Below are 23,903 nucleotides of genomic sequence, written 5' to 3'. Positions count from 1 at the left end.
CAGATAACAATTTATCAAGTTTCCAGATTCAAGATCTTTTAGAAAATATATTGGCAATTTTTTCAAGACTTTGAATAATATTTTAAGAGTTAAAAAATACTTCAGTTAAAATTAATCAAAATATTATGACTTGACATTTAACAGAATTAATGAAAGACACATCTCTTTATACATACGTATTACATATTCATATATAATTAATTTTTCTTTCTCACATTTTATAATCTTTTTTCAAATATATTTACATAAAATTGATAATATATTATTTCGCTTTAGCACATCATATCATATTAACATTCGAAATACAAAATAGCATATTTAGCAGAATCTGTCGTTTAAAATCTGTGAGAAATTAGCGTGTCTGTGTTATTTCTGCAACCCTATCTCTCTTTATGAACTGATTATCGTTATTAACGTGGTTTATCGGCAGGTGAGCTGCCCCGTGGGAGCGTTTTCCTCTTCTCTTCCTGTGTCTGTTCTCTTTTTTCGAAGCCCAGTCGCTAACTAGCTCCGACGAGCGAGAACAGCGAGAAATATTATCGGCGACGTTCGTTAAATATCGAGCCCGTTAAAATGCCACCCATCCTGGATAAACGTCCGGCGCCAGAGCGACGATAAATCCGCGGCCCACCACGCTTGCATGCTATTGAATATCGCGCAAGCGGGATTTCGTGAGAACCTTCGGTGTTGTCGGGCCGCGGATTTCGGTCGCGACGCTTCTGCTCGTTATATGCTGCAATTAATTATGATAAGCAGTAGCGGCGATTAATCGTCGTTGCAGTCTCGAGAAAGAGGCAGTAATTACTTCCACGTGGTGTCTACTGGTGATAACTCAGCAACGAAGTTACATAAATGCCGTGGCGTGCAAATTGCAACTTTCCTCTCGAAAGGTCAAAAGAAAAATAAGTAGAATGAAAATTTATGAGGGACAGATATATTTCCTGTATAACTTATATTTTGAGAGATATGAGTGTAATGGGTGTTTTCCTTCTCTCTTTTTTATTTATAAGAAATTTTTTTTATAAGTTATATAATATTTTTAATTAAATTTAAATTGCATTTATTTATTGAAATTATGAAAGGATATTAGGCATAATTACACAAATTTTATTTTAAAAATAAATAATTATACTATGATTTTTTTTTTATCTTGAAATGATTTTAAAAAGAGAGGAAGAAAGAAGTTAAAGAGAAATAGATTATTTTTACTCACAACATTTCATTTTGTTCAAACAAACTAGCTTTTTTAAATTCTCCTTTATTTATTATATTATTCGAAACGTTCGAATTTATGTCTGTCTAATATTTTATGTTATAAATCTTTTTCCACAAATAAATATTAATGAAAGAACTTAATTAGCTCTTATTGCCTTTTATATGTATATTAATATATAAAATGTAGAAAAGTTTTTACAATATTTTTTTTTTAAACAATTATAAAAGAATGCAAAGAAAAAAAAGAGAGCCTTTTAATTTTTTCTCGCGGCTACACTGATAATGAACGATGCTCTCGCGGCTACGTTTGCAGTGCACTTCAATTAAGACAAGTTTACTTTACCTTTTTCACTTTACGTGTCATCTTACATATTTAAAGTTACGGAGGACGATAGGATCTTAAGATAAAATCTTAAATCACAGTTTTAACAAAACTGAATTAATGTATAATACGTAGCTCTATTAAAGAATACGGCTGCAAATACTTGTACAAAAAATTATGATAAATTTGCTCATGATATTACAACACACAAATTTTATGACAAGTTATTTATTGTGTTTTTTAAATATTATTTTTTTTAGAAATTATTATTCTTTAGACTTTTTAGATCTCATGCACGCAGTAACGTTTAGTATTAGTTTGCAGTTGTGCTAATTGATTTGTTTTCAAACAAGAGAATAAATGACTCATTCTTTCTGCACACAGCGGGTTCCCGGTTTCTTATCTCGATTTTTAAGTGATAGTACCTTCCATACCTGTGAAATTGTCCTTTCAGGTAATTCGTGGATTGCGTGCGGGAGATCTTATCTGATGGATGCGGTCTAAAGGAAGCAATGTCTTTCTCGTTACTCCTCGCTGAATATGTTCGGGGTCTCGCGGTAGATAAACCTTAGTTCCGGATCTTTATGTAAGAGCTTCAATTAAATCTGGCACGAGATATCGCGATCCATCGTATCTCGCGCGTCTGGCGCGAAATTATAACGGTCGCGCCGTCAGTCAATGGAGCCCACTAGCTTGGGCTTTATGTGCACCTATTTGCTGTACATTTACGTGCCTTTTATGCCAAGGCGATGTATGGAGCACCGTCGACATTTCTATACGTCTCACTTTACAATTGAGATTTTATCGATGCATTAAAGCGTACGAATTTCCGACGCAGCTTCACGCAGCATGATAAATTGGAATAGTTTCTTCTTATATTATTCTATACAAGTATGTTTATAGAAAGTCTTTTAGGTTTTTATTTATTTTTATATCTTATTTATACGTACATATTTCTTGGAATATTTATTATTATTTTTCCAAATTATATTCTAGCTTATTAATCACTTTGAGATATATTTAGAAATAAAAAGATTTTTAAAAGTATATTTTTCTGGAGATATAAAGAGATGATATTTTAAGTGTTTAAATACGTTAAAAATCTGATACTATATTAACGATATTAATATTGTATAATATGTTACTTAAAACATGATATAGGTTAATGATGCAAATATAGAATATATGCCATTATGAGTGATATTATAATTCGTGACATATTTTTTCGTATGATAAAATCATTTCAGAGAAGTTCTCTGAAATTGTCAAAATTTTATGCATCGAATAAAGATACGAACCACATAAGCAGTTTATTATCGTCTGGATTATTAATGTTAGACAGCCATATGCGTACATATGTACGATGTTGGTCGTAGATTCTGGCGCCTTGCGCGATACGTCGAGAACTATAATTGAGATTTTATCGACACGCTAAACGGCGTCCAACTTTTGGTGCAACACGTGCCGGAGTTTGCATAGTATCATGATGCGGCAGGCAAACCCCAATGGCTTTCTAATCGAACAACGATCTAGAGACGTTAACAATCACGATCGCGAATTATGTCTTAATCGAATATATATGTGAATAAGTATCTAATTTTCGATCTATATTCATGTTGCAGACAAAGCAACGGCATCGACTTTTTCATCAAGCGACGTGATGACTACCAAAAACTTCTGGAGACAGCAACGTCCGATTGGTGAGTGATTTCTTCATTTTCTGCACGCGTGCTTAAATTGTACATCTAATATATATAATTTAATAATGCACATAGGAATTCCTGTTTATTATCCAAAGGTAAGGTTTAATTTATCTGAAAATTCTTTACGTCATTGATTTATGACGAATATGTTTGATATGTCTCATTTACACATTGACTGATTGTTATATTTGAAATTGTGCATCTAATACAATGCACATAGGAATTTCTGTTTATTACCCAAAGGTAAGGTTTAATTTATCTGAAAATTCTTTACGTCATTGATTTATGACGAATATGTTTGATATGTCTCATTTACACATTGACTGATTGTTATATTTGAAATTGTGCATCTAATACAATGCACATAAGAATTTCTGTTTATTACCCAAAGGTAAGGTTTAATTTATTTGAAAATTCTTTACGTAATTAATTTATGACGAATATGTTTGATATATCTCATTTGCACATTGATTGATTGTTATATTTTAAATTGTGCATCTAATACAATGCACATAGGAATTTCTGTTTATTACCCAAAGGTAAGGTTTAATTTAACTGAAAATTCTTTACGTCATTAATTTATGACGAATATGCTTGATATGTCTCATTTAAATATTGACTAATTATTATATATTTTACAATTTGTCATGGAATTGTGCGATTCTTGAGTAAAATACTGATTCTCTCATAAATTTCGAGAATTATTACTTGGGAAAAATTATATAAGTCTTTTACGCAAGTCTTTAATTTTTCTAAGATTAAAAATATCTGAACAAATATATCTCTATTGGGATAAAGTTTATTTAAAATAACCTAGAAGAATATTGTATTATTAAAAATTCTTTTATCAAATTTTTTAAAATTATAAATATATATTTTAAATAATCAAATTTTTATATAATTTTAAAGTAATTTTTTTATTTATGGAAAATTTGATGTCACTCAAACGAATATTTAATTAATATATAAAGGATTTTCGAGTAATCTTTATAAATTTTTGTATGCTGTCACATACACATATTGACACATAAAATTTATAACAATGAGCACATTAGATGCAAATAATGAATAAATCTACATAAAAAAATGTGTAATAAAGTAAAATGCAATAGGTATCAAATATATATTATTCTTTCATAAGAAATCTTTACGAACTTTTCCAATATGAAATTATCGAGAAAAAGCGCGGTCGCACGGCGACGAAGCTGAGATTAATTTCCACTAACGCGCGCTCGTTGAAAACCCTGTCGATACTTGCGAGATTTCTCTTGCTGCGGAAAACGGCAGTGCATCTTCATCTGCCGTTGCACGGCACGCATTAGCAAGTTTTTCGACGATGCTGCGGCGCGATAAATCATAGTCGGGACTCCAGATGAGAGACGACGGATGAAAAATGATGTTCCGGCAAACGAACGCGTTGCCATGGTCAGAGCAATGCTGAAATCGTGCTCGGACTAAGGACTTGTTCGTACAAAAGCGAGCTACCAACTGTCATTTGAATCCATTTCTGTTTCCTGAGATTTTTATACGTAACGTTTTTTTATCTAAAAAAGAATCATTATTTTGAGTTATGTTAGACGGCTACTTACAAAAATTCTAAGCTTCTTAAATTAGCAGGAAATATTTAAATGCAATCTTCTTTCTGAACTCCCTGATGCTAAGAGCGTTTAAAGATAATTGAAAACAGTACTTACATTTTTTTACAAACACACATACGAATATTTTAAATATTTATTATTAATAATATTAATTTGCTTAGTTTGTTACATAGAATATAAATTAGCTGTCATAACTAAATTTTAGCTGTCTCTATATATTGCAACATAAATTTTAAATTATGTCTAAATTTTATCTATGGTAACTACAATAATATTTTTTTCAGCTACAATTTAATGAAGAATGGTATAACTAAAAAATATTAGCTATCATAGATAAAATTTAGACATGACAACTAAATTTCATGTTTAATATATAGGAACAGCTAAAATTTAGCTATAATAACTAATTTTTTTCCGTGTAGATAAAGCAAAGCTTATCATGATATAAAAATATAAATTATTTTTAAGAAAACATTATCGTGTTATTTTTTACAAGACTAGTAAAATTTTATCTTATAATTTTGATATCAAAATATTAAATTTTTTTGTATATACTTTAATTATAAATTGATTAATGTTAATTATTAAGGTTTAATAAAAATTACTTCTTAAGTCTCTTCACATTCTGTTTAAAAATTTAAATATTTTTTCGAAATATCTAATAATTTATCCGATGTTACAATATCTCGCATATGTCGTAGACATTGCATAGGATATATATTGTAGCTATCGACAACAATTGATTGACAGTATAGATGTATGGGTTTAAACTACCTGACGTTTCGTGATTGGAATGCTATAGATTATTATGGATTTGCAACCCCCTATATGGTATTCAATTAATGTGACATTTAATCGTGAAAGATCTATGTGAAATAAAGAAATATTTTTATACGTAATAATAATCTGTCTAAAAAACTGCATCTAAAAATAATATTGAATGATAAATTATATATAATAAATAGCAAATAATAAAAAATTTATAATTATTTTTTTAAAACTAAAGTTATATAATTATAAATTGTGCAAATCCATAAATTGTCAGATTTCTCAAAATACATTTAATTATTTTGAGAAATCTGACAATCTATATAATAGACGAATCAAATACATTTTAAAATTAGCTTTGAAGTGAATTTGAACAATAATAAATTTCTAAAGTACTTTCAAATATTTTCAAATTATTTCAATTTACATATTGTAAAACAATTGAAAATCGAAATATTTATAGGTAGTATTGATTGATTTTATGTAAATATCACATTTCAGTCAGATAAAAAGTGCTAAGAGCGATTGAGATGATAAACCTAGCATAAAAAGCGATTCATAATTCACATTCCGTTATCGAAACCGTTTCTGTTTGCTGCGATTAAATATATTTTCTGCGATATTCGTGGGACGTATGAAGCAAAGTCATGCGCACGATGAAATCATACCACGTATACTCTTAGTGCACACGTGAGATATCGAGAGTGGAACAAGAAAATCCACTTGGAAAACAGCCCACTGAACTTATCCCATTGCCGCGAAGCGTGTCTCTCATGTATTAGTCAACGCTGTAACACACGCGTGCTTGGCAGTATCGATATAATCGAGTCGAAAGAGTTGAGATGCAACTTGTTTACGGTGTTTGATTAAGACGTAGTGATACTATTATCTTTTCCTCGATTATAAAAGTATATTAATTCCTAAGATTTCCGCACACGCTATTTTGGCCATTTGACAGTTTCATAAAAATGAGACATTTCATTCAATCTTTATATTTGAATTTACATTAATTAATTTATTGATTACAATGAAAAATATCTCTCTCTATATATATACATTCCAATATATCTCTTTTACGGAGAGCAATGAGATATGAAAAAATATATTTTTAGATATGTTTATTTAAGTGAAGTAAACATTTCACACAATTAAATAATTTTCAATATATAATAGATTACATTCATCTTCGAGTTTTATTTAATTAATGTAATGTAAAACGATCTAAGTTAAAATAATTTAATTTAGAAAATGATTGATTTCGATGATGCCATGCACAGATTTATATTAAACCGATTATACAGTCGCGCATATGGTGTTCTTCAATAAACTCTTATGTATTTAACTCAGTAAACACGCATATATAAGATGTTCGCATATATACATGCTCGAGTTTGGTTTAGTCTTGTTAACTGGAAATTTAAGGGAGACTAAGCTGCTCCAAGAGAGAACATACGGTGCGGCATCGCTAAGATTTGAATTTAAGTTTTACTAGGGATTTTCGAAAGGGGCGAAATGCGAAAGGAGAAGGGATCGCGAGCGGGCCTTGAAGTTTTAAAAGGGTTTAGGTGAACTTCCAAGAGCCTTTCTGAAGGAAGTTCCGTCGTCTTCGAAGATCTGCTTTGCGTGGGCTGCATTTTTATTCATAAATGTGAAATATTGTAAAAGACTCACGGTGTGACCGCGCAATGAGTAGAATCGAAATTTTTGACAATATTCGCTCCTTTTCTTGGCGTTGAAAAAGAGATTGGAAAAGAGAATTACAAACAATAAGCGAAATTTTAGATGGAACATAGATGAATCTAATTTCTATTGTTAAAGTTTGCAGACGTTTAAAGAACAGCAAATTTTAATATGTGCACTTTAAACAACTTAAAGAGGAAAATAATTAATTTTGTAGATCTTTACTTTTAATGTATATATTTTAATATACATTATTATTAAATAATATTTATTGTATAAACATTTGAAGTATTATATACTTTCAAACTGTTCTTTTGTTCTGCTTGTTTGATAAAATTTGCATAAAATTAAGTATTCATTATTTTAAAAAATTAAATTATTAATTAGAGCTATACAAATTACACAAACCTTTGTTGTATATATGAGAACGTAATACATATTATCATTAAATCATAGATAGATTAATATTAAAATATCTTAATATTAAATATTAAAATATTAATATTTTATATTATTTCTAATTAAATTTTTAATTTATTTTTAAATGTTTTATTTAATTTGTACTAATACGTAAAATAATAATTACAAATATAAGTTTCGACACTTAAACAATTTCACGGTTAAAAAATAAAACATTCTATCATCGATTTTATCCGATTTAATGAATGCGATAAATAGAAAGTGAAACTCTAGAGATCAGGCAAAATCTATCAATGATGAGAAAAAAATTTAAATTGCAAGTAAAGGAAGGACGGATGAAACGGATCGGAATAACGAGGAATCATTAAAGATTTCATTGAAAAATCCCATTATCAACGCGAGACTAGTCCCCTTCGAGAGTACCTATTTCTTTTAACAAGAACTTCTCCCTCGATCATCGTGCACGTAATTGCCGATTAAGAAAACAAAATGAGCTTTGCGGTCGCGAGAATTTTTTTAATAGTTCGAAAAATGGCAGGACCAGTGAAAATATACACAGAAGCATTTGTCATTTATATATTAGTGATTGAAACACATATTTCTGAAAGTTAAAGTTTAGAGTTATCTGGGATATAAATCTTGTTATTATGATTAATGGAAAATTTATACACAGACTTGAGGAAGAGGTAGAATATCTTTAATGAATTATGATAAATTATTCTAATCTTGGAGTTTATAAATTATAAGAGACAAACAACTTTTTCAAGACTTTACTATTAATTAAGTATTCAGCATTTTAACATTTTAACATGAAGTAGTGCGGGAATTTTTTGAATCTATTACACAATATTGATTAGTTCTTTCAATTTATTAATTTATTAAAGATGTTTTTTTACATGACTTGTTCCTAAAAAAAAAAGCTTTATTATACGTTCTTCTATTTAATTGATATTCATAGTTATAACAGATAGATCATGATTATTTTTAGCAAAATATAAATAAATATTATTAAATTGTATATTGAAGGTATTCATATTTTTTTATTACTATTCATATTCACCGATAAAAATGAGTCATGCGAAACGTTTTATTAAAAATAACTTCAAGTTTGGAAATAATGAATAGTGCGTTTTTTTGGTACAGCATTTGTAATATAAAATTTCTTTACTTCTTTTAAGTACCATCAAATACAAAAAGGAGCAACTAGACTTTAATTTGAAGAATAAACTTAAAGATGAAACCGCAGGTGCGCAGTTCTAAGCATTTGCATATATCGGTTTATACTTGAGCACCGTGACTTTCCATAAATTGAAATTATCCGCTTGATTTAATTTTACGCATTGTATCCAGGACGTAAGGAATATTCTTCCGCTACGATTTCATCTTTCCAAGAGAGGATCCGCCTCTTCCACGTTCGCTCACAACCGGACTTAATTCACTGCTCACTCATGCCGAAATAGGCTCCATTTCAGTGTCACGCCTTTTTGTAATTAACATTGAAGACTTGCTTGATGAGATCCTGCTTTTATACAATTCAAGTAGATTTTTTGTCTTTACGCCTAACACGTTCCTGATTTTACCAAGATGAATTTAGCCTTTATCGTTGCTGTTTAATTTAATTTTAACTATGTATTCAACAAGTATTATATAGCTTCTTCATTCGATTTTCAATTAAAAATCTTACTAATGTAAAAACTAAAAGTTTCAATATTAATAACTGTAGAATTTTCTTATAAATTTTGTTTTAAATTTTAACTGGAAACTTTCGTATAAACTTTTTATCTCTTAAAAGCGTTAATAAAAGTTCAGCATAATATATAGAAAATAAAAAATTTGTTTATCTTACACGCGATATATAAAAATTGTGTTGAGTAAAGTGCTATTCATGTTTAAATCTCTTTTCAAATACAACAAACTTGCTCTTGTTTTGCGGGTTTACACACTGGTATTTTTCTCTCTAAGGCTGAATTCTCCCTATTCACTTTCTCCCTGCCCTTTATTAGGTGCAAATTCTTCTTCGAAACTCTGTAAAGTACTGTCCTTTATTAGGTGCAAATTCTTTGAAACTCTACAAAGTAATTGTACGAGAAATTTTTTCTTTTTTTCTTGTACACACAACACGAACACATACATATATTTGCACAAAAGATCCGTGCAATAAGATTCAACTAGAAAAATTTTCGTAATCTTTTTCTTGTCTCAATTTTGATTGGAAACCATTATCTACTCTTGTCACACAAGAGAGCTCTAATAAATATAAGTAAAATAGAATTTTCAAAATGATGATTATACATATATGATTGAATATCTATATAATTACTCTTTAATGAAATCAATGAACCAATTATTAATTACTATATTACTAAATATACTCAATTACTAAATTACTAAATATATATATATTAAATATATTAATTATGTGTAATTTAATAAATTAATTATACGTAATGAATCTTTATTATAATTTATTTTGTTTTTGAGAGCTTTTACTATTTGTATAATGCATCTTGCATTAATGTACGAACAAATTAGCATACTTTGCAGTGTTAATTTTGCAGGACACACTAGCTTTTACATTTCCCTATGAGAAGTTTCGCTTTCGAACTTAAATGATTAAATACTTGAACTGTTTGTGGTTAATTTTGGATACAAAGGAGTTCCTTCTCAGATGTACTGCATGCATTAGAGACTTCCCATAGTTGCTACATACACGAGCATCTGCATGCATGTAGGTAGACTTGTGCATATATATACTACTGCAACTTATCTCGTGCGGTAATATATTTGACATGCAAACTTCATAAAATGCATTAAATTAGTCAGCTGCTCTACTCTTCATGCTAATTTCGAATAATTGAATATTCGTTTTCCACAGAATGGTGTGTGGGTGATTGAAATTTCTAATACAAATTTTGTGTCGAGTATATTACATGCGCGTTATAATTTCTAATTTGTGTTGCAACGTGATATAATAAAATTCAGACATTTCTCATGAATTTTAATTGCCAATGCTAAAGATGATACAGAATATAAAGTGTTTTGAGATTAGAAATTAATTTGCTAATAAGTTATATAGTATATTTTTGAGTAAAATACTTCAATTATACATTATAACTAATAATGTAATAATGCAACACTAATGGACTGTTCATTTCATTACATAATCAGTAATAGACGTAAAAGCGCATAAATACAGATTATATGTAATTGATTATTACAAATTATTGTAATAGAGATAAATATAGAGACTATTTCGACGGTATTATAGTACATGTCCTAAAGTGTATAGATATACAGATAGATGCGTATAATATATTAAAAATATATATCAACAAATTTTATAAAATATCATACATATAATAATCATAGTCATAATTATTAAATATATTTACATATATGTTCAAATACATTTAAAAATGATAATAAATAATAATTGTAAGATGTATGAGCAGAATAAGGTATATAAATTTATTTACTGTCAGTAATTATAGTCATATGAGTTGCGTGCATCGCAATGCGCGGCTACATTCTGGAAAGATGTTTCAGCTGGCACAAAGCTGATTGCAGCTATTACCCTGACAAAGGGTGTATGCGGTCTCGTAGTTCCTTTGGCGAAGTCTATGCAGGGCCGAAAACAATGTATCGTCTTGCGCACAAAAGCGCATTCGACAGGCATTGCAGGACGGCAGAAAGCGCGTCTTGTCAATGTCATGTTAAGGAATAATACATGAATGTATCAAGTTATCGCGTATGTAAAGTATTGCATTATAGGTATGTGACACAGTGTAATCAGTATGCGCGAGTTTTTTCATTCATCGATTGATCAATCGCGTGATGCGCAAATGTTATACAAATGCATTTGCGCAGCATGCAATTGATCAATCGATGAATTAAAAAACTAACATTAATTATATTCTAAATAATCATTTATTTTATAAATAACGTAATATTTATATGAATAAATTTAACATTAGGCGTATGTTATATTAATATTTGCAAGATAATGTTAAATTTATTTTTCATAGTTAAAATAGCTTTCATCGATTCTTTCGGTCAGCAATTTTATTTCGACACATAGGCATTGACATGAAATATGATATTATATATATATATATATATATATAATAGTCAAAAACCGTTAAAAGTTAATCGATGTATGTTTCGCTTGATGATTGCGACCATTAGCTCGAGAGAACACGGCTATGCTTTGCAGCCGCACAAGTGCACTCAACAGCGGTGCAGCGCGGTGCATCCGTTTAGATTCGCGCGTTACATTCCTCGCTCCAATTTCGCGTAGAAGCTTCGTTTGTCGTCTCACATCCAATTTCTTCGCGAACAACGTAATCGCTTCGTCGTCGCCGCTCGCTACCGAAATCCAGCTTCGCCTTTCACAGTGCTATGACTTATCTACTACGAAACACTCGCCCCTGGGCAGCAACTAAAGCCGCGGTTTATTATATATAGTCAAATGCATAACACGTAATGCCGCTTTTCGAATTAATCTTCGTTAGTCGTGGCGCGATAGCTGTTTCTCAGAGAAGAAGGTTTCTTGAATTACCGAAAGTAATTTTAATGTAGCCGAATGTAGCTTTACCGAAGTTATATTTTAATACAGCGACACAACTTGAGCAAATCTTTGCTTTAAGAATTATTCTGTCCCTTTAACATGTTATTTTTGAGACACAAACAGACAAAACAAGATATATTGACGGATTTATTTATATAATAAATTAATGTTAGGCAGAAAAAATGGAGAAAAATCTAAATTAACAAACAGTTGCTATTAACATCCGTTAATGTTGCGTTACTACATCGTCAGTTATTATGATGCAACTGTAATATTGTACTTAAAAAGATATATTATATAATGCATTACCAAATTATATTTTTTTTTATCTTTAATATCAAAACAATATTGATTAAGAATAAATAAAATATAAGTAGGGGGATGATATCTAAAGAATCATTGTGAATACAATAAAAATAAAAAAACTCTCTGGTGTACTTTTATAGAATAATTTTGGAAACTGAATAAGGTATAGCAGACTTTGCAAAATACATTTGAGGTACACATATATACACATACCCACACGTGAGAATCCACGTCTGTTGCGGGATACTAAATTCGATTCTGGCCAGCAGTTTCCGATAAATAACGACGATATGGTGTCTTCAGACATTCGGCAATTTGGGCTAATGCCAGCTTGCATTTCGTACTCTGGCGAACTCGTCGTGTGTTGAAGCATTCAGTGTTGTCATAAATCTCGTCAGTAAACCCCATGCCTAATATCTTCCTTACGCTTTCGGCGTTTGAGATGGTTCGCGGCGAAGGGTACCGCCCTTAGTCTGAAGCCAGGAAAGCTGTAGAAATAATTACCTGTCGACTTTTAGCATACAACACGCTTGAATAAAACATTCGCCGGATGAAATATCGTTGCCGTTGCTAGCTGCTGCCGACGGCACTCAGTTTAGTTCGCCCTGCATGTTACCTTAGCTTGTCCTACTTTTTTTACTCCGAATACACGATTAAAATTGAAACTTGATTTGTTCAAGAAAGAGAGCTCTTTATTTTAAACCATACACAAATACATAAGTGGCCAATATATAATATTATTATATATGTATACATATATTATATCATTATATATGTATACATTATATGATTCGCATAAATATACAATACATATATACATATATGTACATATATATGCATGCTTATAGAAATGATTGAATGAGTAATTATTAATTATAATTAAATCTAGGATTAAAACAATATATATATTAATGACTCATTTGCAATTTGGAACCAAAGAGATAGTTTATATTTAACCTAATTCACTATATCATCAAATTCGCTGTCATATAAAATAATTAATCGGGATATAATGCGGATAATCAATTAATGAAAATGAATTTTCCGAAGCTACATTTTCGTAGCGAAGCTGTAGAATTTTGTTGCTTCCGAAAATTGGATTCGAGCCACAATATAAAGTGAAATTTAATCTTTAAAGTAGTGATACACTTTTTAGTATCTTTGCCAAGATTTGATTTTTACTTTTCTTTTAATTTAATGAATTTTCTTCCTGAATGATAAGGGCGTGTATTTTGCAAAAGTTTTGTCGTAATTTACTCGATCAAGACATGGTAAGGAATGCGGAACATATGTCACCAAGCAAGAAATTTCTGCAGTATGCACACGTGTCTGTCGTGGACACTGGTGTCTCGCGCAATAATGGAGAAACGATTTCGTACTGCTCGCTCTCCTGCATCTGGCATCATCATCGTGTCTTCGTTGCGAGGTCGGCCATCATACTAATGCTCTCATTACAGGAAAATAATATATTACAAGGAAATAAAAGAATAATTATTTTAAAAGCAAAATACATGTCTCTTACAGTAATTAAAGAGAAAAAATAAATTAAATAAGTATTTATTTTGGTACACAAAGAAACGCTTTAGTTATATAAATATTATTATTTTTTATTTAATTAAATTTATATTTAATTAAAAAATAAAAAGATATTTTAAAGAAAATGAAGATTATATATAGAATTTTTTTCTTAAATTTACGTACAACAGATTATAGAAATGGAGATATATTTAGAATGCTATATTTTTTCACTAACAAGTAAATTTTTTTCTAACTTAAAATGCATTTTATACAGTATTTTTTAAAATACATTTTATAGTATTTTAAATAATAAATGAAAATGTGTGAAGATCAAGGATATTAAAATTAATTATTAGAATTAAAATTTAACATTTTAAGGCCTTAGACGAATATGTTTTAAAAAACTGAATAAACATTATTCGTAACATTTTTATTTTGTTGTAACACTTTCACAGACATATAAACAAGTCACTTTATTCGAAATCTTTTCTATGTACGTTACATTTCACAAGACAGGGCGAACCTCTTCGGCGATATTTGGTCGATCCATCGCACGTCGAAAGCAAGGAAAGCTCCTAAAACGATCCATCTTACAAAGCTTGACAGAGTAGTTCTCCCATACTGGATATCGTGAAAAGTGACATAATTCGAAGAGAGCATGATATATAAACAAAGGAAACAATGCATAGCGTATCAAAAAATGACTTAACGACATTTCAGAAATTCTTCCGGTGAAGTTTACTCTATGCAAATATGAATAAAAATATAATAAGAAAAACGCTCTTTCTCTTTTTTTAAGCAAAATTAAGATTTAAACGTAAATATTCGTGGAATGTATGTAATGTATAAATTCTTCGACTAGTATTTAAAATTGGATATCTTATTCGTTAAAAAACAGTGATCTTCATCGTATAGAGAGAATTTTGTGATAAGATTTTCTGAAATTTAAGCGCGAATCTCGCGAGAGTGAATTTTAGGATTATTCGAGCGAAAACTTGATAGGGACGGAGATGCTCTTTTCTTGCGAGTATAGAGAAGATCCATAAATAGGTTTATATGTTTCTGGGGGTTTTGTCGAGGAGGATCAAAGTTGCAAAGTGGTACTTGTTTCGAGAGATGAATACTAACCGCGACTTTCACTTGTCGATCTCGAGAATTCATGATGTTAGTCAAAGATTTTTTATTTTTGCTAAAACTGCGAAAGGAAATTAAGAGCGGAAATGAGGTAAAAACGAGGTTGCGAATTTGGAAAAATTGGAGAAATATGGGAAATTCGAATATTTTGTTAAACTTTTTTCTTTAATAATCGAATATGAAAACATCAGTAATATTAAAAACTTGCAAGGAAATTGTCAGCGAAAACACGTCAATTTGATTTGAAACTTGGATATTTTATGTCGTACAAGAATTCAATAATGGCATACTTCGTGTTCAAAACTTTCTTTTAAAGTTACGCGAACATATTCAATGATACATTTCTTGAAATTGCAAATATTACTTCATCGATTTTGTTTAACTTTTGCAATTCTTATACTGTTTCATTAAATGTTTGCTTGATTAAATAAGATTGCTTTTATCTGGCACATCAGTCTAGGTGTGCCAACCTTAAATTGTAAAGAGCGGGAAACTTCCGACGATAGAAACGGACCGGAAGCCCATTAACGGTTGGCGTAGAGCGATCCATCTTACGAAGTGACTGTTCGATAGAAGCTGCGCGAACGAAGGTGCAACAATGTCAAAAAAGAATAGACAAGAGTAGGAGAACGATAGAGTGAAAAAGAAATGTATAAAATACATACTGGATTGCTTCCATTGCGTGATACTAGATTGATTCGAAGCATATATCATTATTTCGTCAAATGTTTCGCCAATTGTTGTTGTAGGCCGTAGGCTACATTGCAGGTGAATCAATAAACTCAACAATTATTGATAGATTACAATATTTATATAGTACTATGAAGTAGCATAGATAACATCAAAGTTTTGCGATTGCTTGAAAAATAAAATAAACTAATAAAACCAAATTTTTAACATATAATATTTCTTTATATAATAAATAGTTGAGTAAAAAGAGTAATTGTTATATGGAAGTCTTCTAAAAATTGTTTTTCAAATAAATTAATATTTTTCTTTATTTGTTTATATTACAACTTATTGTTAGAAAACAAGAACTAGTAAGAGTTAATTAATCAAAGCTACATAACTTTGTTGCTGCGCTACATAGTTTGTTGTACAAGTCGGAGTTGCCTTTGAATTCTTCTATGAGTTTGATTTGATGATGCTCTTTATAATGAAAGTTCTTTTTACTAATTTTTATATTTCATATTTTATAATTCTTTAGTCCTTAGTAGTAAATATTTTTGATACACATGCACAAACATTTTTTTGTATTATTATATTTCATACTTTATAGGATCTTGTAAATATATTCTCAATTTTATATAATTCATAAATCTTTAATGATGTAAAATCTTTTATTTTTTTCCCTCTTAGTTTTTGACTTCCAATTTTGGCTTCCAACATTATACATATTAATACAATTATAAGATCATATTAAACAAAAAGACATTATTATATACTTTGTAATTAACATACTTCAAATTTTATACATATAAAGAATTATTGATTTGTAGAATATTATAAAACAATTTGTTTAATGAAAAACAAAATTGAATTAATATACATATAAAATGTTGAAATTTTGGTCTAGTTACAGCAATCGACAATCTGTCCAATATTCTGAAATGTTACGACAAATTCAACTGCGTCTCATTAATAATATTACTGTCGTTACCAGTTTGTTTGCATCGAACAGGAGAATCAATTTAGTTTGCGTGACAGTTGTGTCTTATGCAACGAATAATGCAGCAAATAATTTTGGTCAATTTCATCAAATTTTGATAAAAACATGTTATAATTCTGTCAAGTTTAACTTATTCATGTATTCCATGCACTTGTATTGCAAGTTTCTATTTATTTTGTATCTTTTTCCGAAAAATATGAAGTTAAATGCAGTTTTTTAGCTCTTTTCGCAGTTATTATACACATATAAATATCGGAGGAACACACACACACACAAATTTTCTTTCTAAGCTAATTTTCTAAATAAATCTTCAAATAAATATATTATTATTTTATATAATATGGATTTCCTAAAATCTTTTTAATAATCTAACATTTAAACTAATTTAAATAAATTTTATGAATCGAATAATGCTAATAGGAAAGATTTGATATTGAAATAATTCATTGAAATGTTATAAATTATAATATATCCATATGTTAGCGTGATGATTTTACAATATCTCACGTTATTTGCACGAAATATTATTTTATGTTCCACAAACTCGTTTGAAGATTATTGCGTTTTTACGTGCAAACGCAAGACGAGCATGCTTGGCGTGCAAGAATCAATATTTGTTCGAAAGCAACTATTATGTACAGGATATAATTGGTAGCCAATATAAACAGAAATCGAAAAAAATAAAGAAAAATAATTAATAATTTTCCTAAATTCAGGAAAAATGATCTTACTTAATCTAAAAATAAAATTATTTTTTTTTATAGGCTTGTTTTAGTTTTCAATGCTAATGTACGCAAACATTATTTCAATATACATACTTAGGTTTTCTTATTGCCTCTCGTATAATAAGAATTATACGTAAGATTATTTGATCATCGTCTTTACGAATTCTTTGCTATTTCATTTCGAGATGTGTGCAACAATAAGGAATCTTCAGTACTTTCAAGCGTATAAACAGGTATGAATTCTGCATGAGCTCTGTCGAGATGTATTCGATGCTCGTTACATACGGTGCCGGACATTCTCTTTGATGAATTTTTCAAACAACTTTACAACGCCGTCAAATCTTCAGTGCGATAAACTTTTATATTTACTATATTTAGAGGTTCACAAATCTCGATGATTTACATGTTCTAAATATATGAATACACACACAGTTTGTTCCACATTAAATCCATCTGCATGTATTTTATTGAAATCCAGAATTCATTCAGATACAGTCATTTCGAGAAACTATAAAAATATTTTAATTAATGATAAACTGTTCAATCAAGTCTTATAAAATTAATTATATTGATTTTTACAATTAATATGTATTTTAGCAAATTATTGCATATAAGATGTCTCAAAGTTTTCAGTCTTAATTGTGAAAAGAACGGCGTTAATTATTTAAAAAATTTTTTGGTGCAAATATATAAAAAAAGGAAAACTCAAAACTCAGATTTAAATACGCTATAGTTGAAAGTTTTTTAGAGGGATTCTAATTTGCACATTATGTGAATCGTTTAATGATAAAAAGTGAAAGAGAATAAAATACAATACAATTAAATTAACATAATATGGATGTATATCATTCTTTTAGAAATCAATATAGTTTATTCTATCAGAAATATAAATGTTTAGATAAATATGATACAAAAATTGCATCATCTAAATTATACAATTTCTTGAATTTAACATAATATTCTATTGTCATTTTGTACAATTATATAATTTAATTACAATATTTCACATATTTCCTTTCTGCATCTCCATTTTAAGTTCCATAAACGAAACGCTGATATAAACGTTTGTCTCGAATCCGTACAGAGAAAGATTTATCGATACGCGTGCGCTATAGTGGAGTCAATTTGGTGCAATAAGCTTCGAAACAAGATTTTATTGAAGCAAGCCAATTGCAGGATTCGGGTCAATTCTCCGATTCTTATATTTTATGTTAACCTTCTTTACGTGTTAGGATGTGGCGCTGTTGGACGAGACAATCATCTCGTGCAACAAGGCACGCTCAGTATTGATTAAAAACTAATTTGCTCAATTGGTTAGTCTTGGAAAACTATAAAGAAGCGTCTAAAGAAGGAGACGCTGCTGCGTTAGAAATTGTCGACCGCTATTCTTTTTTGGATCATATTAATTTATATAATGTGATGTCAAATAATTAATTAATTAACTAGCTGTTTTGTGGGGAATATATCGGGCAAAAATACACAACTCTATAATTTATTTTGAAAATTAAAATAATTTTATGCAATTTTGTTGTCGCAATTATAATAAATGACGCCATCTCTCAGCCTGATGCAATTATAATGTTATAAATAAAACTTTTATTTTTTGTTCTTTACATTACAATACGTAAAAAATAACTAATAGTTATAATAAAACTAATCAAAAACTTTTCCAAATAATTATATTAAAAATTATCGGTCGGTCGGTCGGTCGTTGTATAACTTTTCTGTTGCGCACGTACTTCTTATTAATTTCTGATGTGAATTATGGGACGTACTTTACAGAGAGCTGACAAGAAATGGGAAATTGTGAAATAAAAGAAAATAGAAAGAAATGACTCGGCAGTTATTGCAGTCCGAGTTGCAATTTGAAGTCAGAGTATATCCGACTGTGAATACATTTCCTTGACATCTCAAGCAATCCTCTCGTTGGTTTTCTATTTTGTTTATATAGGACTCTGTTCTCTTTCCTTTCGCCTGGGAAGCATACATAGACAGAATGTCGTGAATTTCCTCTCAACGACTCTAGATTCTTTGGCACAAACTCAGAGTAAGCGTTTTCTTCTAATAGATAAGACAGTAACTAGTCAGACAGTAACTTTAATGCTTTTTCAATTTTCAATATCAAACATTTACTTGAAATTTTTTTAATTTTGTGAAAGTAACATTTTCCTTTATCGAGATGATGTTTACTTCGATAATTTGTTAAAACATGAAAAATTATATATTATTTTAATGAAAAGAGAGAAAGAGAAAAAAGGAGAAAGAGAGGAAAAAATAATTAAACATATATATTTATATTAAAATTTTTATTTGTTGAAATTCTTCAATTTTCAATATTAATATTTTAACATTGAAACAATAATTTTGAAGCATTTTATGCAAAAAGGAAAGCTTATACGTATCTCAAATACAACTTATATATATAATATATTGAAAGGAGCGTTCTTAATACTTTTCCCTTATTCTTCCTTTTTCATTTTTTCCTTTGTCAGGATTGCCCTGAATCTCTCGCGAATCTTACGTGTACGTGAACTCCATATGGAAACTGTATCGAGATGTTGGCAGAGCGCATATGCTCGTGCAAACTCGATATCAGATTCACTCTCAAAGTTTCATGTAAGATTTATGAGCACCGTGAGGCCGTTTTGTTAGTGTCGTAGTTAGGGTCGGTCGTGGCTTCCAGCCGTACAAATGATAATTAATGAAGAGTTCCGGACTTGCGAAGGGATGAATGTGGTCGTTCAGTGAGGATCGGGAGAGATGACGCGATATATAACGGACTTTCGGAATTCGGAAGTTTGATGCGGCCAAGCTTTTTGAATGCGCGTTTCGTTGCACTCAAAGAGCGGAATCTGTTATACTATTCAGCCTTTATCCTTAGTCCGTTTGTACGATGTATAGGTGTATATAGTATGTTTTAAATTTCTTTCTCTCTCAACAAAACGTTTGTTCAGACTCTAAAATAAAATTTAATGAGCAAAATTAAAGTATTATAAGTATAGGATTTTATTGATTATCAAATTGCATGGTTAAATCTTATTTTACTAGGAATTTAATTTATATAATTAGAAGATCTTGAGAAGAAGTATTGAATATAATAATTATTTTTGAAATACAACACACGAATCTCAAAACTTTATTAGAGTCAAAACTGGCATTATACATATCTAAATAAAATGTGTCCAATTAAAAAATAAATAAAGAAAAGATGTAAAACTGTATCAGTAGTGTGAATGGATTAACTGTACTCAGAGAATTTTTTTTTAGTATTTACCCTGAAAATCATGATAATCATGGGACAATGTGATATATTGGAGATTTCTCTGATTAATATTTATCACAATAAAAAATATAAATATCTATCACAATAAGATATAAAATATGTTTGATTAATTTTACTATATATGCATATTAATATTTTTTATTGCGGTAAATATTAATCAGTGAAATTTATAAAATTCTTTTAATATCATATTACCCCACGATTACTATAATTTTCAGGCTAAATTCTAAGAGGAAATTCTTTCCGTGTATTTTTATTCATTTGACAGATGTAATATGACATGCTATTTTGACACTTTAGTGGAACGCTTAAATATAGATATGAACTCTTCAATAATTCTCGCTGGTCGAAAACCCTTGTCTCCATTATTTTCCTAAAACCGCACGGTTCGTTCGTCGCGAATATCATCGTCGTTCCCGCACCGCGAAACTTGTAATTGCAGGATCACTTGAGGCACGGCATAGTCATTATAGTCTGCGGCGCACGCTACTCACGACTTAATGTCCGCGCGTATACGCGCGCTCACACACGCTTCCATCGGCGCGTCATTAATTCAAGAGGATATGTATGCGAAATATGAATCTCACGAAGGGCGCATGCCGCGTTAAATCTGCCTTTTTCCTGCGCTCTCGCCCGAGAGAACTTCATTAATTATTTTTAACTGCGCCATTTCGCCGCTGTCGTATGTAATGCCGTGTAATAATCCTCCGCAACTGCGACAGTGCACCTAGGATATGTTACGAGGTGGCTAAATACGTCGAAATGCGTTTCATCTTACATTTTTTTCTAATAATGTAAATTTTGCTTAAAGCTTGTGAGAATTTTTAAGAAGTCATACATCTCTCTAAATATGTAGAAGATTTAATTGAAATTCTTTGTAAAATGTGATAAGACAATTTTTAACATTTATAGTTATTAATTATTAATTGGACAAATTATAAAACGTTTAATTTTTTATTAAAAAAACTAATGATGTAAATTACTGAATATATGCACTATTTAAAATTAAATATAGTTTTTACAGTTTTTTTTTAGAATTGACAGTGTCATTTATCGTAATTCATGACTTATAATTTGTAAGTCATACATTGATTTAAACAAGATTTTTGATAAGATTTTTATTTTTTGTTCTTTTCTGCTATATTGAAAATTTCCAGCTTTTTTTATATATCTTAAGTCTTATATACGTACCAAAAAAAGGATTAAAAAAAGTTTTGATACAATTGAATCATTGAATATATAATAGAAAAATTGAGATAACTTTGTGAATAGAAATGATCAATATATATATTCGTGAAACGAATGGTTAGAACGTAAGAAGTGTTCGATAACTTTGTCATATCCGCATATACTTGGGCCGATACGAAAATAAGAACGAGTAGGTGTGTTGAAGGAGCGAGAAGTGCTGAAAACATTTGAAGTGTCCTCGAAAGTGGTTTGCTTGAGAAGTGAAAAGCTTTGGCCGAAGAAAATATCTCGTGCCGTTTGTATGGCAGAAATAGAAGTACGAAAATCTTTAAAGGGTATAAGTTTGGGAGGATATAGGTTTATAATGATACAAGCAGTACTGTAAAAATAAATTTTTAGAAAATTATATGTATGTATTGAAAGAGTTTATATAACGTAGATCATGTATAGATATTATTTTTATAATTGTAAATATTTATATAGAGTTTTATATTGTAGAATATATTTTTAGGAATTCTATATTCTTTTTTAAGATTTTCTATCTATATTTTACAGAAAGTTCTCGCAACACATACATACACATGAGTAAGTTATATAGTATTATTGTTTCGATATATCCTGAATTTCGATTGCAGGAATTGTTATTGCACTCGTGATGATATTTCGCACGTCGAAACAATCGTTTTCCAATCGCCGAGAGGTTGCGATTTCCGCGCTTTTTAATTTTTTCGAGAACCGAACTGAAATCTCTGCTGCGTGAGCGCGTTTAGAAGCCCTCGATTTATAGGAGGAGACAGGAGAGAGGCAATGCATCCAGCTAAAATCTGCTGACTCGTCGTAAATAACGCTATCGGGGCGCTCTCGCCTCGATTACTTTTTTCGTCGTAAAGCAAACCGAGTCCGCGCGATGGGGTATAACAATGCCAGACGCATCTATATGCTCGAACGTATATTTCCCGCAAGACGGGACCAAGTTTTTCTGCTAATTTTCCGAGGATAATGACGTTACTCGCACGTACGGAACAACCTTGCGTGGCGGATAGGATTATTAACGCGTCGCGTTCTGGTAACAAGCGCCTGAAACAACCCTTTTAGCGTTTGCTTCGCCAAACGAGAGCGTTACGCGCACCGCACAAAACGATTTCGTGCGTTTGTTGTTTCGTAAAACCTTTCGGTCTGCATTATACAGCGAATCGCACTCGACACGGTACTTCCACACGTGTCGCACGCAAATACGTTCGTAATTACACGTGTATATGTACGCGGAATAAGTTATGTAATTGCGCTGCTCGCCATAGACATGCGCCGCGATTATCATACATTTCACGCTCTTATCATGCGTTTTGCGCGTCATTGCAGTCCACGCGATCACAATTTCGCGGTAATAAACATATCTTTCTCTCGATAAACATCTTTGTCTCTTCCAACTTGCTTTACTGGATATATTAAAGCATTGTGATTTAAAATTCTGCTAACAATAAGATTCTTTTCAACAAGAAACTTGCGATTCAAAACTGTTTTGTTGCATATTTTTAAACTGGATTAAGGAAGAGAAAGAAACAAACGCAAAGTGAGCTTAAAAATGATCAACAGACGACTAAATTAATTCTAAATATATTTTTCTTGAAAAATAAATATATTTTTCTTTAAAGTGACAGAAGTTTGTCACGTTAGATTTGACTAAAAATATATAATAAATTATATATTAAATATATAATTAATACATTATAAATTACGAAAATATATATAAAATATATTTAAAATTAGAAAGTTTTGTTTGTTGTTTTAGTTGGGAAAGCGTTGGTCC

The 23,903-nt window shown here is 30.1% G+C and overlaps 1 protein-coding gene across 4 annotated transcripts in view; it reads left to right on the top strand.

Moving 5' to 3' along the window:
• Positions 1-23,903, top strand: part of LOC114936101 (uncharacterized) — a 243,057-nt gene that overhangs the window by 80,485 nt on the left and 138,669 nt on the right. For all 4 annotated transcript variants that reach the window (XM_029309126.2, XM_029309128.2, XM_029309127.2 and 1 more), the window contains exon 3: positions 3,160-3,237. The gene's annotated coding sequence lies outside the window, so the exon portion shown is untranslated. The remainder of the gene's footprint in view (positions 1-3,159; positions 3,238-23,903) is intronic.

The sequence above is a fragment of the Nylanderia fulva genome, unplaced genomic scaffold (genome assembly GCF_048542155.1).
Source record: "Nylanderia fulva isolate GAGA-0341 unplaced genomic scaffold, ASM4854215v1 Scaffold19, whole genome shotgun sequence".
NCBI classification, from domain to species: Eukaryota; Metazoa; Arthropoda; class Insecta; order Hymenoptera; family Formicidae; genus Nylanderia; species Nylanderia fulva.
This window is presented reverse-complemented; position numbering and strand designations above follow the sequence as displayed.